Raw genomic sequence first — 14335 nt, 5'->3', positions numbered from 1 at the left:
GGAAAGTCACTGCACGAGCGAGCCTTGGGTCAGCCAGGAGAGCCCAGCTAACCGCCCAGTGCCAGCACCAGAAAAGATGTTGTGCCAACCATGTTGGTGTTTGGGTTACCCAGCCAGAGGATCCGATAGCTGCACGTGATAGCTTCATGTAATAGACACACACATACACCAAAACCAACAAAAGTCGGAATCCCCCAATGTTGTCAAACAGCAGTTGGATGCTTACATATACGACGGTGTGGTCCCCAATAGGATACATGGAAGACGCTATAAGACATAATTGCAGAGGTGCTGGAGGCATGGAGATGTGCCTGCTGGGTTCCAAAAAGGAGTGCAGAGGGGGAGGAAGCATCCTACGGAGGGGGGGGCATGATGAGCATGTGCTTTGTCTAAGGTCATGATCCCGGGGTCCTGGGGAATCATGTCCCACATCAGGCTCCCTGCATGGAGCCTCATTTTCCCTCTGCCTATACCTCTGCCTCTCTGTGTCTCTCATGAATACATAAATAAAATCTTTAAAAAAGAAAAAAGATAAAAAGATGAGAAAGGACCCAAATAAAATCACAAATGAGAAAAGAGAAATAACAACCAACACTACAGAAATACAAATGATAATAAGAGAATATGATGAAAAATTCTATGCCAGAAACCTAGAACCTGGAAGAAATTGATCAATTCCTAGATATACATATATATATATATATATATATATATATATATATATATACACACACACACACACAAAAATGAAAAATGAAGAAATAAGAAATTTGAACAGACAGTTAACCAGCAAAGAAATTGAATCAGCAATCAGGGATCTCCCAACAGGAGACACTTAGATCAATAGAACACAATGGAAAGCTAAAACAGGGATCCCTGGGTGGCGCAGCGGTTTGGCGCCTGCCTTTGGCCCAGGGCGCGATCCTGGAGACCCCGGATCGAATCCCACGTCGGGCTCCCGGTGCATGGAGCCTGCTTCTCCCTCTGCCTATGTCTCTGCCTCTCTCTCTCTCTCTCTCTCTATGTGACTATCATAAATAAATAAAATTAAAAAAAAAATAAAAATAAAAAAAAAAAAGGAAAGCTAAAACAAGATACAAACATGTATCTATTTTCCAAAAATGGACAACAAGGCAGGAAGGAATATCCAATGGCACAAAGACAGTCTCTTCAACAAACCCTAACCCTGACCCCAGGATAAGAACAAATGGTGTTGGGAAAATCAGGCAGCCACATGCAGAAGAAGGAAACTGGACCACTTTCTTACACCATATATATAAAAAATAAATTCAAAATGGATGAAAGACCTAAATGTGAGACCTGAAACTATACAAAGAAGAAAAGATAGGCAGCAACATCTTTGACATTGGCCATTGGATCTTCTTTCTAGATATGCCTCTGAGGTGAGGGAAACAAAAGCAAACATCCTATTGGGACTTCATCAAATTGAAAAGCTTCTGCAAAGTGAAGGAAACAACCAACGCTAAAAGGCAACATACAGGAGGAGGGGCAAGATGGCGGAAGAGTAGGGTCCCCAAGTCACCTATCCCCGCCAAATTACCTAGATAACCTTCACGTCATCCTGAAAATCTACCAATTCGGCCTGAGATTTAAACAGAGACCAGATGTAATGCTACAGTGAGAAAAGTTTGTGCAACTATCAAGGTAGGAAGATGGGAAAAAGAAATAAAGAAACAAAAGACATCCAAGGGGGACGGGCCCCACGAGGAGCCGAGTTAAGGCCAGGCCGAGTGCCCCTGGGTCAGGAGAGCTCTGTCCCAGAGAATCAGGAACTGCACCAATCTTCCAGGGTGGAATGGGCCTGCAGGGATTCAGAGCAGGACCCCAGGAGGGCGGGGATACCCTCGAGCTCCATGGGACACTAACAGACACCTGCACTCCCAAGAGAGTGCATCGAGCTCCCGAAGGGCTGCAGGGCACATGCATGACCCAGGAGCAGCTCTGAGGGGCTCGGGCGGTGGCTCTCTGTGGAGAGGGTTGCGGGTCCCTGGGAGCAGCTAGGCGCGGTGCCTAGGGCAGAGGAAGAGGCTCCGTGTGGAGGAGGCTGCGCGCTCCAGGAGCAGCTCATAGGGGCTGGGGTGGCGGCTTTTGTGGAGAGGCGGCTGCACAGCGGGAGCGAGAATCCAACAGCAAAGGCCCCAGAGCACGGGGCCCCGGGACACAGCCCAGCTGAACTGAGGGTGGCTCAGGAACTGTGGACAATTTCACAAGATGGGCTCCCACCCACGAGCCCAGGAAGGCTCAGAGCCTGGTATGGGCTCAGTGTACAGTCTTGTGCTCCTTTGGTTCAGTCTCATTATTCTCCTGATGCTCTGAAGCCTTCACGTCCTTCCTTTCGTCCTGAGTGCTCATTGTCGGGAACAGCAAGGCTACTCTGCTCTGTAGGGTCAGTTTGTGTCCCGTGACTTTCCTGAACTCACTCCTTAGTTCTAACAGGTTTGGTGTAGACTCTCTGTTCCTGTTTCTACTCCGCATCTTCAGCATATAGGGACAGTGTGACGTCCCTTCCAGGTGTGGAACCTTTTATTTTTACAGCTAAGTCCTAGAAAGCCCCACAATTGAATCAAAACTGAGCCAGGCCAAGGGCAGGAAGCCCCATTAGAATGAGAAACAGATCAATGCGCTTGAATGCCCAAATCAAAATGTAAACAGAATTGAGGAATTCTCCAGCCCTCTATGGAGGTCCATGAGACCAGCCCTTAAACTAAGCTAAAAAACCCACCTCAGGGTCCAGTCCCTGCTCCGCTCTGTCGGGTACACTGGACACAAGCTCGAGGTGGTAAATAAACCCTCGGTTGTTTGCATCAGTGTCAGCTTCTCGGAGGTTTCTGGATTTGCAATCTTGGGCACACAGTCTGAGATAAAAAAAGAAAACCAAAAGAAGCTCGGACGCAGGTAGTGATCACAGGATTCTGAGAGAAGCGCGAGACCCGGGGGCTTGGGGGCTCTTCGTGGAGGCCCCTGCAGCAGATTGGGGGTGAGGATGCCTCAGCCCAGAGCAGAGGGACCCAGAGACCCCCTATCCCGCCCATCTGCGGCCAGGTCTGAGGGAGCAGCACAGCGCCACCGCGTGGGGCAGCGCGCTGACGCCCACCCCGCCTCGACCCCCACGATGCATCTCCCAGGAGATGTGCACCTGACAATCAGCGCCAGGCCAATCCCCAGACCCGCACAGACCACTCGCTGCCAACAGGGTGTGGCAGACCACAGAGGCTGCAAGCTTCAGCTCTGTGGAAAGTCAGGGTCTAGCTTCCTTTGTACTTTGTGCTTTATTCATTTATTTTCTTGATTCTTTTTTATAATTGCCTTATTTTAATTTTTATGATGTACCTTATATTTCTCATTTTTAGATCATGGTACTTTAATTGTGTTTCTTATTTTGGGATTAGAATCTTAACAACAGGCAAAAAAATCTGGTAGTTTTTTTGGGTAGGCAGTTGTTATTGTTTTTCTGGTTTTTCTTGTTTCTTCTTCTTCTTTATGGAAAAAAAAAATGAGAGGAGAAATTCATCCTACCATAAATAATATGCAGGTAGTACTCACAGCCAGAGAAGTACATCAATACAATATATGATGTTCGAACTATTCATTAAAACAATATTAAAAGATAGCTCGTGAGTGGAAAAAGAGCAAGAAGAAACTAGAGATCCTTAACTGTAGAAATAAAAGAAGTAAATCTAGTCAGGCAACTGTTAAAAGCGTATAACTGAGATGCGTGGAGAGTACATAAGTGGAGCATTAAAAAACAAGGAAGGTAGGACCACAAAAGGCAGATTCGGAACTCAGCCACTTATTAAAACAATAACATTCATATCATGGGAGACTCCCAAGATGAAGACAGAGGAAAGGTGGGCTTGCTCAGCCATTAGAAATGACAAATAACCACCATTTCTCCTTCAATGGATGGAGAACGGAAGGTATTATGGCTAAGTGAAGTAAGTCAATCGAGAAAGACAAATATTGTATGTTCTCATTCATTGGGGAATATAGATAATAGATGAAGGGAATATAGGGAAGGGAGAAGAAAGTGTGGGAAATATCAGAAAGGGAGACAGAACATAAAGACTCCTAACTTGGGAAAAAACTAGGGGTGATGTAAGGGAGGAGGGCGGGGTGGGGTGGAATGCTCCTCCTCCCCGTTTTCCCCAGGAAATGAAGGAGGAGAGGCCCTGTCATCCTCCGCGGGATATCACGCAGGTGGACCTGGACGTCAACAGGATGTTCAGCAGTCACATCATATTTTCGGGGACTACTACGGGTAGGGTGAGGTTGAGGGGCCAGGGGGGATCAGGACCCAGGGGAGGACCAGGGGATTCTGGGGTAGGGAGAAAAGGGCTTCTGAGGAGGGGCAAAAACAGCAGACCAACAACACACCGTCAGTAGGTAGGGTGTTGGGATGACCTCTATGCCCACACCCCCGGGGCCTCGGAGGATGAGGAGGCAACTAGGATGGGGCCTCCAGGGCTTGCATGGGCGCTGACCCAAAGGGGAGAGGGACTGCCACTGAGAAGCAGGGAGGGATGGGTGGGGCGTGAGGGGCATGAACAAGACCTGGGGCAGGCGCATGCCGTGGCTGGAGCAGGACACACATCGATCCATTGAGGGTCTGGAGGGTCAGGTGACACCCACTACTTCGGTGCTTATATATTTCTAAATTCTATGCATTGATTGAGACAATTTGCAATTTGAAAAACACATAGTATGATGAAACCCCAGATAATGCCCCCGTCCAGCCAGGGCCACTGCACTGTCCACACACCCGCCCCAGGGGAGGGAGTCACAGCAAACCCCAATGGAGTCGCCTTTAAGTGTAGACGTCTCCTTGTGCATCTTGAGTGGAGGGGATGCCCTGTGTCCGCAGGCCCCCCACGACATTCCCCCTCATTCCCCACACCCACTCCATCACCCCATACATCATCACCCCAATGGCATCCCACCTACACCATCCCCTCAAACCCACACAGCCCCACACAATCCCCAACCAACTATACCCAAACACCATCGCTACACCATCCACCACACGCCACACCATCATACCCCGCCACCACAACTTCCACCCCACAACATGGCCCCCAGCACAAGGACCGGTACAGGTGCCCCCGGGGACAAGCTCAGCGCTCCCGGGTCTTGGGGATACCCTGATCCCATCAGAAGCCCGGTGGTCCCATAGAGTACCCAGGGGTGCAGGAGGAGGGAAGACAGGGAGCCCCGACAGGGTTTGTGCGGTGAGTGGTGCAGAGGAGCACTGTGCCCTGCTCCCCACTGCCCTCCTGGAAGGGCGGCTTACACTGCACAGGACACCAGCCCCTAACCCAGGGGATTGGGCTGGCCTGGCACCCGGGTCTGTGAGGCGGGGGTGATTTGAGCCCCCACCCAGTCCCAACAAAAAGACTAATGGGATCCAGCCCCCCAGGCCACGTGTCCAACCCTGGATTCTGGCCCCGCTGAGCGAGCCCTCTCACAGCTGGATGTGGACTCCTGGACCATGGGCGTGCCCCACAGATCCCGGTCGCTGACCTAGGCCAGCCATGGGGATCCCAGGACACCCAAGGTTGGGGAGGGCAGAGGTGGGGCCGGTTGGGACCCACCACACCCACACTAGGAGGCAGGCTCTGCAGGTGCTGGGGCCCAGGGCCCCGTGGTGGGGTCCAGCTGCCCTGCGGGGACCAATAGGAACCATGAGCTGCAGGTCAAGGTCAGCTCTGCTGTCCTCAGAACCATCTCTCAGGCTGAAACCTCAGGACACACGCCCCCACCGAGGTCCACAATGCTCCCAGGTGGGGGGGACCCAGCACTCGCACCCCACCCATGTGATTCTTGCCCTCCCTAAAGGACAGACATTTCCCTCCACAGGGGAAGGCGCACACCTCCATCTGAGCCCATTTGCTGTAGAATGTCAATAAAGTGTTGTGCTGCGAAAATGGACAGACGGACCGTTTCTGTGTCTCCGAACCTGTGCACGGGGCCGTGGATAGATCCACAGAGGGAGGAGGGGACACCACCCAGTCCCCAAACAGCCCTGCAGGGTCCGCAAGGCACACACAGCTGACGTCCCACGTGCCGTCCAGGGGCGGCCAGACGCCGGGTCAGGACCCACACAAATATACTGTGACTCAGCCTGTGCCAACAGGCCAGGAGGGCCCTAGGACAGAGTGAGGCCAGGAGGCCTCAGGTCAGCAGGGTCTCGTAAAGGACCTGGGAGGTCTGTGCTCCCTCTGTCAAGGGGCCGGGGCTGGCTGTTCTGGGGTACCTTCCCCTCCGTATCTTGTGCCGGTGCCTGGGGAACAGCAGGCCTATGGGGCTGTCAGCGTGACCCTGGATGGATGTCAGGACAGCAGCCCTTGTGTTGTGCCCAAGATTGCAAATCCAAGAAACCACCGTTGAGCCGTCACTGATGCAAATCCCGAGGATTTCTTTACAAGTGGAGCTTGAGTCAAGTGCCCCCAACACAGCGGAGCAGGGATTTGGACTGAGACTAAGAGGCGTAGCAGCTTTAAAGGGGCCAGTGGCCCATGGGATACACAGAAGTTGCACAGTCGTGGCTCCACACGCAGGTGGCCGATGAATGCACCTTACCCTATAGGATCCACTTGACCTGGCCTATTCTTTGGTGAGAATGCAGCGTGCAGTTTGGCAGGCACAAAGCAGGGTTACATGTTATGAGCGATTTCTGATTAGGGTGTGCCCAGCAGATGACTGGGTTGGCAGCGCACTAAGACATAAGCAGGTTATGTGGGCGGGGTCATAGGGGAGGTGGAGGGTGTTGTAGCACAAAATAGGACTCAGTCCTGCTCTGTTGTCCAGGGGTAGGGGATTTTTGTTTTAAATTTCCTGGGTCCCACACTTGCAGTCATGCACCTGGGCCACCCCTCACCAGGTGGACTCAGTTGTGCCACACCTTGTGGTGGCGATCTCTCACACCAGCGTGTAGAGGGCACCTCTCGCCCTAGTGAGTAGGGGCTGGGTGAGCTATGGGCTCGGCATGAAGGCAGGCAGCACAGGGGACCGAGGAACCCCAGCCCATCACCACCCTACTCCCACACCACAGGCGCACATGGCCTACGTAATGGGCACACTGCGCCTCTGGAGATCCCCCCCAGGGCGCCCGAGGGCCGCTCCTGCTGGAGAGGCATCAGGGAGAAGAGAAGCAGCTGGCGCTCAGCGGGACCACTGCCTGAATAGGAATGTGGCCGAGCCAGACCTTCAGCTCAGCTGACCTTCCAGCGGAAAGTCACTGCAGAGGCCAGCCCCCGGGTCGGCCAGGAGAGAGTCCAGACTAGCTGCCCAGCGCCAGCTCACAGAAATGATGTTCTGCCAACCATTTCAGTGTTGGTGGACCAGCCAGAGGATCCAATAGATGCACTGTGAGAGCGCATGTGATCGACCACACAACACCCCGAAACCAACAAAGTCGGAAATCCCAGTGTTGTCAAACAGCCATCGAATGGTTACTAACGACGCTATGGTCCCCAGTAGGATACATGGAAGGCGCCATAAATCACGACTGCAGAGGTGCTGGAGGCACAAGGAGATGTGCGCTGCGGGTTCCCAACAGGAGAGCAGAGGGAGGAAGCTACTTCAATGGGGGGGGCCCCTTAGGAAAGGACACCAGCGTCCCTGTGAAGCTACGGATTGTGAAATCTTTCCTCCTCTCCTTCAGCTTCTGGATTTCCTCCTCCTTCTTCTCCTAATTCTAGTTTACCCCCCACCGCCATCCAAAACAATGACCAAAGAGGCTTCTTATGATATCCGATCCTAAAAGATGCTGAGCTCTGGCTACAGGGTTCAGAACCATCATTTTCTAGGTGTATGCTGATCCCCGAACTCGTGCCTCATGCTCTTCTCTCCCTACCAGAAACGAGGGGAACCAAGAGACACTTACAATGAAGACGCCCCCACTCCACTCAGGGGGACTGTCCTTGTGGAGAGACGCAGGGCCAAGTAGTCCAAATGGGGTGATCAAGATAGGTCGCACGGTGAGACATAGCAAGCACTTACACTTTGATATCATGCTTTATTGTCTCATATCATTATATTGTTATAGTTTAATTATGTCCTGTAACTATACCAACACGGTGTCCCACACCCATCAAACCCTGAGTTCAAGATACCCCAAACCAGGCCAGCCAGGCACACCCAGTGCCATGTATTTCATAACTCTTGCTTCCTTGCCTATCCTGCATCGAACTGGAAACATTGAGTCCTTGACGGGGAGCTAGTAACTCCGAATCCTAGAATGTTCTCACTGATATCCCAATCCCTAGATTGACATTTACCATTGAATCGCACCTTAAATAAATAGCAAAGATAACTACTACAGAAAAGAAATTATCAAATTTCACGTATGTGTCCCTGCGTCCCTGGGCTCCAGGGAAGCATATGGTTCTCTTAACATTGATCAAGGTCCAAATGGACTCACACCACACCAAAGCGTGGGCTCAGTTTCTGCCCTGACACATGCAAAACCCCTGCTTCAATTAACAATGTATCAATCAATCAAAGGGAGCCTAACTAGGCTTCAGTGTGGTTCGTAAGAACAGGGACTCTGTTCTTGGGGTAGGCTGTCAAGCCCAATGTTGGCTGAGAGATTAAAAAATAAAATCTTAAAAATATCAATAAGTTTATCTTGGGAGACATACAAGGGCAGGGATCAGCTGATGGTTCTACGCACAATATTATGCAGCAGAGCAAATGTGAACTTCGAAGTCTTCCTAGAGTGGGGGACACACCAGCCTTAAGGTGTTCAGGTGAGGGATGGAGAAGTCAGGGACAGTCCCTGGAGCGACAGGGTGGCTCAGGATCCACAGGTCCCAAGGATGGTGGACACCAACTGTTCCCAGGCACAGGAGTGGAATACGGTGGGAGCAGGGACTCGGGCCAGCTCTGCTGTGTGGCCTAACTGCAAACCCTGTGCAGTCACGGGCCACATTCCTGGGACAGCAGAAGGCCAGGAGTGGAGGACACCATCCCGGCAGAGAACAAGGTTCACCAGGGCAGCCCCTAAATTTGGAGTTTTAAATTCAGTAAAGATCCTGTCTGGCAACGAGTGGAGCGCACTGACACCAAAATTGAGCGCCGGTTTCACTTTAAGTTCACTGTTAGCACAAGTACTGACCATCCCAGGCCCCTGGTGAATAAGAGCTAAAATTTACATTACTCAGTTACAGGAAAAGGAAAAAAAACAGCTTACAGCTTAAGGTGCCCAGGAAAGCCCCATATTAGAATGAGAACAGAGCTCAATGCCCTTGAAGGTCCCCATATCAAAATGTAACAGAACTGAGGAAATTGCTCCAGCCCTTCTGGGAGGTCCCCGAGACCAGCCCTTAAAAACTAAGCTAAAACCACTTCGGGGTCCAAGTCCATGTCCGCTGTGTCAGGTGTACTTGGACGCAAGCTCGAGTTTGGAAATCAACCATCGTGTGTTTGCATCGGTGGTTGGCTCCTCAGTGGTTCTCGGATTTGCAATCTGGGCCACAATACCTCCATGTCCCCTCCCCACCTGGGCTGACCACCTGTCCCCTCCCCCACAGGCTGACCCTCAGTCTCCTCCCCCCACAACAGCTTGGAACAGGCCCTCACAACAGGTCCCATGGGTGGTGGTACTCCCGCCATCCCCGGCCCTCCAGGGCAAGGCAGGAGGTTTTCGGACAGACCCACTCCCATGGTGTCCCAGGGCTCCTGCCCAGCATGGCAGCTCGTGACAGGTCAGGGTCTGTGTCCCTGATGCGGGTCCTGCTCCCGAGTTTTCCCACAGGAAATGAAGGAGGAGGGCCTGGTCTCATCCAGGGACATCACACAGATCAGACCTGGACATCAAAGGACGTTCGGCAGCACACTATGTTTTGGGCTGCAGGGGGTCGGGTGATGAGACTGCTGGGCCAGGGGGCTTAGGGGCCCCAGGGGGAGGCCTGGGGCTCATGTGGTAGGGAAAACGGGCTTCTGAAGCCGGGGGGAGGAAGAAACAGCAGGCAACAACACACCGCTCCATGGTAGGGTGATGGGATGACCCACATGCCCCCAACCCCAGGGGCCTCTGGGATGAGGATGCCAATTGGATGGGCCTCCAGTGGTTTCCATGGGAGCTGAACCCAAAGGGGAGAGGAGATGGCACCTGAGAAGCAAGGGATGGGGTGGGGGGGACGTGGGGGGCAGAACCAGCCTGGGGGCCAGGCGGCATGGCCGCGGTGGAGCAGGAACAACAATCCCATGAGGGTCGGACGGGTCAGATGACACCCCATCTCGGTGCTTATATTATTTCTAAATTCTATGCATTTCATTTGAGACAATTGCATTTGAAAACATTTTAAAAAGTATGATGACCCCCAGATAATGACCCCGGTCCAGCCAGGGCTCTGCACTTACCACACGGCACCACAGGGGCAGGGTGTCACAGCAAACCCCAGACTGGGGTCGCCTTTAACTGTAGAACGTCTCCTTGTGCATCTTAGAGGAAGGGGATGCCTGGTCCGCAGGCCCCCCACGCCATCCTTCTCATTCCCCACCCCCACATATCCCCCTAATCATCATCCCCAATGGCATTCCACATACACCATCCCCCTCAAGCCACACAGCCCCACACAATCCGTAACCCACACTACACCCCAACACCATCCCCCCTACACCATCCCAACACTCCACCACCATCATGCCCCTGCGTCCACACCATCTACCCCACACCATCGGCCACAGCAAACCCGGGTCAGGTGCCCCTGTGGGACATGCTCAGTCTCCCTGGGATTCTCTGGGATACCAATGTCCATCTAGAGAAAGACGGGTGTCCAATAGAGCACAGGGGTTGCAGGGAGGAGGGAAGGCACGGAGTCCCCAACAGAGTGGGTGCGATGGGGGGGGGTGCCAAAGGACCCACTGTTGCCTGCCTCTGCCCACTCTCCCTCCTGGAAGGTGACACACCCTGCCACAGGACAACAGCCCCTAACCCAGTGGGACCTGGGCTGCCCTGGCACCAGGATCTGTGGGTGGTGGGATTTCGGCCCGCCAGGCCCAACACAAAGACGGGAACTTATGGGTTCCAGCTCCCATGGGCCTGGGCAGCCCTGGATTCATGGCCCCCCACGCTGAGCGAGCCCTCTCACAGCTGGATGTGGCTCCTGGGCCCTGGCGTGACCCACAGATCCAGGTCGCTGACCTAGGGCAGCCCTGAGGATCTGGTACACCCCAGGGTGGGAGAGCAGAGGTACACCGGTGGGCCCCCGGCACCACACACCAGGAGGCAGCTCCTCAGATACTGGGGCCCCAGGGGGCTGAGGCCGAGGTCCAGCTGCCCTGTGGGAACCCAGGACAGGAGCCCTGAGCGTGCAGGTCCAGTTCAGCTCTGCTGTCCTCAGAACCGTTCTCTCAGAGTGAAAACTCAGGACCACGCCCCAACGGAGGTCCACACATGCTCCCAGGTGGGGGACTCCAGCACTTGACCTCAACCCATGTGATTCTTGTCCTCCCGTAAAGGACAGAAGGTCTCCCTCCCAGGTGAAAGCGCACCCACGCTCTGAGCCCATTTACTGTGAAGTCAATAAAGTGTTGTGCACAGCCAGCCCTTTTCTGTGTCTCCCAGAACTCTGTGCACGGGGGCGCGAGGAGAGACCCACAGAGAGGACGGAGGGGGCATCACCCAGGCCCCAAACAGCCCTGCAGGGGCACCACAAGCACACACAGCGGAGTCCCAACGTGCTTCCAGGGGGGCCAGTCGCCAGGGTCAGGACCCCACAGAATATACGGACTCAGCCTGTGCCCCATGGGCCAGAATGGGGTAGGACAGAGATGACGCCAGGGAACTCAGGTCACCAGGGTCTGTGCAAAGCGACCTGGGAGGTCTGTGCTCCCTCTGTCCAGGAGGCCGGGGCTGGCCCGGTTCCGGAGCACGTACTATACCCCCCGCATCCCCATGCCAGTGTGCCTGTGGCACAGAGGGCCTGTGGGGCGCTCAGCGTGGCCCTGAAGGGATGTCAGGACAGCAGGCCCTTGTGTTGTGCCCAAGACTGCGAAATCTGAGGAAACCACAAGGAGCCGAGAACGGTGGAAACTCCGAGGTTTCTCTACAAGCTGGAGCTTGGGTCCAAGTGCACCTGACACGCGGAGCAGGGACTTGGACCCCGAGACCAAGAGGCATAGCAGCTTTATAGGGTCAGTGGACCGGGGATATGCAGAAAATTTGCAGTCATGTCGGCCACACGCAGGTGGCGGATTGAATTACAACTTACCTATAGTATCCACTTGAGCTGGCCTATTACTTGGTCGAATCGGTGCGCAGTTTTGCGGGACACAAAGTAGGGTTACATTTTTATGAGCCAATTTCGATAGGTGTGCCCAGCAGCTTGACTTGGGTGGGCAGCGCCCTTAAGCCATAAGCTGCTCATGTGGGGGTCATAGGGAAGGTGGCGGGTTGTAGCACAAAATGGAATCAGTCTGCTCTCTTGTCAGGGGTAGGGGATTTTGTTAAATTCCTTTGTCCAACTTGCAGCTCACGCACCTGGGCAACGACTCACACAGCAGGATTCAGCGTGCACACCTTGAGGTGCTGGATTCTATCACAGCAGTGGGAGGACACCTCCTCGCCCTAGTGAGTAGGGGCTGGGTGAGCGTGGGGCTCGGCCTGAAAGCCAGGCAGCACAGGGGACTGAGGAACCCCAGCCCCGTCACCACCCCGACCTCCACACACAGGCAGCCTCAGGGCCCCCGCCATGGGCACCGGCTCCTCAGGAGCTCCCCCAGGGCGGCCCCGAGGCTGACTCCCTTGGAGAGGCATCGGGAGAGAGAGAGAGAGCAGCCAGCGCTCGGACAAGACCCACTGCCGGACATGGGGAATGTGGCCGAAGCAGACCTTCCAAAACCAGCGACCTCTGGCTGAAATTCACTACAGGAGGAGCCCGGGTCAGCCAGGAGAGCCCAGCTAGCCACCCAGCTCAGCACCACAAATGATGTTTACCAACCATTTCGGCATTTGGGGTACCCAGCCAGAGGATTTTCCCACGTGCGGACGTGTAGCTTCATGTGATACACACACAACCCACAAACCAACAAAAGTCAGAATCCCCCAATGTTGTCAAAAGCAGCTGATGGTGTGACATACACGACGCCGTGTTTCCCAAAAGGATACCTGGACAGACGATATAAACCATGACTGCAGAGTGGCGGAGGCACGAGAGATGTGCCTGCTGTGTCCAAAAAGGAGCACAGAGGGCAGGAAGCATCTACGGAGGGGGTGCTCCTCTAGGAAAGGACAACCAGGTCCCTGTGAAGGCTACGGATGGTGAAATTTCCTCCTCTCTTTCAGCTTCTGTTTCTACTAAATGCCATTTTCTTCAATAATAATAACAAAAATTTATTTTATGTTTTTTAAATTTCTTTTATTGGAGTCCAATTGTATGAATTCTTTCTTCAGCAAGGGTGTCATTCAGGATAGAGAGAAAGATTTTCCCAAGAAGGCAAAGTATAAAGGAGTTCATGACCCTAAACCAGTCCAGTAGGAATTTAAGAGGGACTTTCTACGTGGGGGAGAAAAAGAGACCAAAAGCAACAAAGACTAGAAAAGGCCAGAGAACGTCACCAGAAACACCAACTCTACCGGTAACACAAGGCACAAAGTTCATATTCTTGAATAATCACTCTGAATGCTGATACTAAATGCTCCAATCAAAAGATATAGGGTATCAGAGTGCCTTAAAAAAACGGATCCGCGGATGTGGTGCTCAAGGGTTGAGCCTATGCATTTGACTCAGGGTGTGATCTCAGAGTCTGGGATCGAGTCCATATTGGGCTGCTGGTGGGGAGCCCTGCTCTCTCTCTCTGGCCTAATTTTCTGCCCCCCCTCTATCTCTCTCATGCTCTCAAAAATAAATTGTTATTAAAAAACAAGGTCCGTCGGTATGGTGCCTACTAGATTCACCTCATAGACTATTAGACAACAGCAGATTGAAAGTCAGGGGATGGGAAAATCAATCTATCACGCTAATGGTTATGAAAAGAAAAGCTAGAGGGACCAATACTATATTAGACAAACTAGATTTGAGAACCAAACCCTGGGGTATCCCCTGGAGGCTCAGTGGTTGAGCATCTGCCTTCGGCTCAAGGTGTGTTCCTGGGTACCAGATTGAGTCCCACATCGCATCCATTTGGGGAACTCGCGTACCTCTGCCTATGTTTCTGCCTCTGCTCTCGTGTGATCTCTCATGAAAAATAAATAATAAATATTCATCTCAAAAAAGAAAGAACAAATACTGTAAGAAGTGATGAAGAAGGGCATTTTTCATAGTTAAAAAGACTATCAGGATTAAACAAACTAAATATTTATGCTGCCAAA

The sequence above is a fragment of the Canis lupus genome, unplaced genomic scaffold, assembly GCF_011100685.1.
Source record: "Canis lupus familiaris isolate Mischka breed German Shepherd unplaced genomic scaffold, alternate assembly UU_Cfam_GSD_1.0 chrUn_S1539H1726, whole genome shotgun sequence".
Taxonomy (NCBI): domain Eukaryota; kingdom Metazoa; phylum Chordata; class Mammalia; order Carnivora; family Canidae; genus Canis; species Canis lupus.
Note: the sequence above shows the minus strand (reverse complement) of the source record.